This window comes from Quercus robur, chromosome 8 (genome assembly GCF_932294415.1).
Source record: "Quercus robur chromosome 8, dhQueRobu3.1, whole genome shotgun sequence".
NCBI lineage: Eukaryota > Viridiplantae > Streptophyta > Magnoliopsida > Fagales > Fagaceae > Quercus > Quercus robur.
In genome coordinates, this window is record NC_065541.1 from 1,031,172 (window position 1) to 1,035,160 (window position 3,989).

Consider the following 3,989-nt stretch of genomic DNA (forward strand, 5'->3'; position numbering starts at 1 on the left):
TATCTCCTGTTAAATTACTCCAATTATTTGTGTTACTATTATAATTATAATCATCAATTTCACTGTCAGAATCAGTTTCATAATCCATATCACTATTTGACCAATTATCATCTATATCTTTCATGCTATAACCTTCATCATAATCTATATCATCATAGTCCATGTTTCAATTAGTGTGTGCCTAGCCTAAGTGTGAACAAGCAAACAGATGATGAACTGATAAATGTATTTATTCTCTTTCTAAACAATTAATAATTACTGGCGGAACTATTACTAACCACTGGTATCCTTGCCATCGGGACCACCTCCTCGGGAAAACACCATTGCGGGACCACCCAAACAACGCCTGTCCGTCGGCTACAACAAAGGGGCTGACCAACGCGAAACTATGGTTTGCCAACGAGTCTGTAGGCTGACCAACGCTAACAAGGAGCAAGTAGTGGCTAAAGTAGTAATATAAGTTCCTAGTAACGTCTTAATTGCAAAGAAATAAAACTCATACACCTACCATCCATGGCTCTGATACCAATGACTACCTAGGAGTGAGCACAGCAGTAATATAGAAGCATAAACAATGATAAAATAGTTTATAAAGAAGAGAATAGCAAAATAGATATAGTCAAAATAGATTAAAACAGGGTATGGAATATGAAAACTGAAACAAATAAAATCTTACTTGAAAATACTTTTGTCTTTGATTAAAACTGAAAACTTCTGTCTTTCTTACAAGCTTTGAAAATAAACACTGTCTGAAGAGTTACAAGATTACAAAGTAAAGTCTGTAAAGGGTTACAAGATTATCTGTCTGGAAAGGTAAGGTTACAAGCTGTTTGAAAGGAAGCTATAAGATTACAAAAGAAAGTAAAGTACAAAAGGGAGAGTACAAAAGTCTTTCGGGGAAAGGGAAAAGGAAAACTAAAAGTCTTTCTGAGGATCTCAAGTCTCAGGGTGATTTCAATTCTTAAATAAAAAGATCTTCGCTAGTAGCTAGTAGGTTATGGTTTTAAATTTTGGGTCTTCAAAAATAAAAATAAGATTCTATATATATCAGGTTGCCCGAAAGATGATGCATTTAAGTTCAGCAACAAAATGACAGTCTGCACAGTGATAAGTGGGTAAAACAGTGGGTATCTTTCTTCCTCACAACTCACAAGCAAGATGGAGATTGAGATCACAATGGAGACAAGTGAAGGCATATGATTTGCTATTGATTGATAAAATCATTTTTTTTTTTTTGATAACATAATGTCACCTTGAACACACTGAGTGATAAGATGGACCAATTTCAATTTGTTGGTACATCTTGAGCAAAAGTTGTAAGGTCATATGAGTTAGCAATAGTAAAACAGATTTTGACTGTTGATATAAAGCCTTAGTTGCAAAACATTGGAGTAGTCTATAGATCCTCATTCCTCAACAAGACTGAAACTCTAATGTTGAAATATTTTTTTATGCAGGCTTTTCCGTTGGATTTAGTACTCTTTTCCGGTTGAGGACAACTTAAGGTGTGTCCCTCATTGAAGATTTTTAAAATTTTTAATCCAACTTTAGATTAAACGGAATTGGGTAAATTTTTTTTTTTTTTTTGGCATTTTGTATTGGTTTTGTGTAGGGCTTTGTGAGTTCTTACAATGAGTTATTTCCCTGCCTCTTCACTACACTATCTCCACCCAACCTTTGCCTTCATTACCTCTATTTTGTAGTAATATATTAATTGTTGTGTTATGTTGTTTATGCATGTGTTGGTTGCTTTGATTCAATTTTCATTTGCATCTGTTTTCTTGCCTCACAGTCTTTGCTTCCAGATTATCAGCGGCTTTCTCATAGGTTGAATACATCAAAGCTTATTGAAAATAGTGGTGAGTTCCTAAACCTGATTGTATTTAATAATTTTGGAGAAACTCTAGTCTTGGTAACCTGCTACATGATGTGCCTTGTGAGTGGTGGCTATGTCAAGTTGTGTACCTATTTTGATGAAATTCGCTATGAATTCTTATACTCAGCTCTGCTTTTCTGTTTTTGGCATAATGTTGCTTCTTGGATTTTCTTTTCCTGCCATTCTTTTTCCTCTTATTATAAAGTTTTTCAACCAATGGATTGGCAGAATATTTCCAAAATAAACTGGTGGATACAATACATTTTATGGAGATTCTAAATTTAAAAGACAGTGTTGAAAAGGATACCTTCTTCCGCAAGCTTCCAAATTTAGCAGAGAAGCTTCCTCGTCCAATTGTCCTGAAAAAGGTGTGACATGGAAATTCTAATGTTATATATCTACTTGAAATGTCTTTGAATGCAAGCTTATGTTTTTGTTTTCTTGTTTCTACAGTTAGTTCCATTATTAGCTTCTGCACTTGAATTTGGTTCAGCTGCTGCCCCTGCTTTGGCTGCCTTGTTGAAAATGGATTCTTCGCTTTCGACAGAAGAATTCAGTTCCAAGGTCATGCTCTTTCAGTACCTTTAAAATATTCTTATTTTCAGATGTTAATTTTTGTCTTATAATGATCCGGGTTGATTGATATCTATCCATATAATGCATAGAGCTCTAGTTGCTAGTTCGGCCAGTTTGATGGCTCTATATGAACTAGCGGTTTTTGTGATGCCCTAGGAATAAGATCTATGTATGTGCAAAGGATAATTATTTTTTTTTGGTAAGTAATAAGATTTTATAAATCCGAAAAAATGAGCCACCCAAGCATACAGGAAATACACTGGTTAGACAATTAATTAGTACATTGGACATGATGTATTTGGTTGTAGTGTGGGTTTTTTTTTTTTTTTTTTTTAAAGAAAATCTTATTTTGAGGGTCAAAAGACCCTTAAATAACCTTATTTATCAAGGGTTGTACATGTAGATCTTTTAACCCTTGGTAAATAAGGTTATTTAAGGGTCTCTTGACCCTTAAAAAAAGATTAGAGCACTTGTTTTGAGGGTCATGAAGGCCTTCAAAATTTCTTTTTTGACGGGATAAGTTTAGAAGGTTATCAAGGGTCGATTTGACTCTTAAAATAATTTTTCTCGAGGTTTTTTAATTACTTTTTCAAGGATTTTGACACTTGAAGAAAGTTAGCTTTGTTGTAGTGAGAACCAGTAGAAACTTGACCACTCAACTATTGCAAAAAATTATTATGTGTCGTAGTGTTACACTGTTGCTTTTTATCCAATTTGGATGGAAAATAGGAGAAAAATATTAATTTTTATGCGAATTTACTCTATTACCTTATTGTGAAATGGAGGAGAGTTAGATTTTGTATAAAATTAACTTTATACCCTCATAATCAATTGTTATTATATAATTCAAAAGATAAAGGAATAAATGTTTTCTTATATATATATATATATATATATATATTCACAATCAATTGCTTTGATTTTCCCTAATTACCAAGAGAGTTGCTACTTTTCTGGAAGTGGGACTGGAAGCATGGCGCAAGTTCCCATCATTATTGTTGCTTCTATTCTAACAGGAGATTTAACAACGAGCCAATTAGAAGGAGCTAGACCTAGGAAAAGGCATCATTTTTGCTTACATTTTTGTGAGAAAGTTGTTTCGTTCAGTGTACAGTTTGATTATTTAGGCACGTAGTATTTGCTGAAGTTTTTTTTTGATGTAGTATTTGCTGAAGTTTGGTTATGTATATATATAAATTGATTTTTTATATTTCAAACAGAATATGCCAGAATTTATTAGAAACATTTTTGTTTGGTGTTTAATTATGCTATAATTCATTAACATAGATTTATGGGACATGAGTATGATTTGTACCTTCAAGTACACTAATACATCTATCTAGCCCAATATTGTTGTCTCATCTTATCCTAACACCTATCTAGACTATAAAATATGAATTAAGAAATCGAATTTCAAAGACTTCAACAATAATGTGGAAAAACATTATAAATACTAGCTTGTAACTTCATGTGTATGCATGGATACATTTAAAGATATACAATAAGATGCGTAATATAATTCATATATATATATATA

General features: G+C 32.7%; 1 long non-coding RNA gene across 2 annotated transcripts; it reads left to right on the forward strand.

Moving 5' to 3' along the window:
• The first annotated feature begins 954 nt into the window (after positions 1–954).
• LOC126694110 (uncharacterized) lies at positions 955–3,715 on the forward strand. 2 transcript variants are annotated; one of them, XR_007645600.1, is made up of 5 exons: positions 955–1,505; positions 1,793–1,859; positions 2,105–2,244; positions 2,330–2,440; positions 3,391–3,715. It is a non-coding gene; the product is annotated as an uncharacterized LOC126694110 (long non-coding RNA). The 2 variants fall into 2 exon arrangements; XR_007645599.1 differs by having other exon boundaries at positions 1,243–1,505; positions 2,330–3,715.
• The last annotated feature ends 274 nt before the right edge of the window (positions 3,716–3,989 follow it).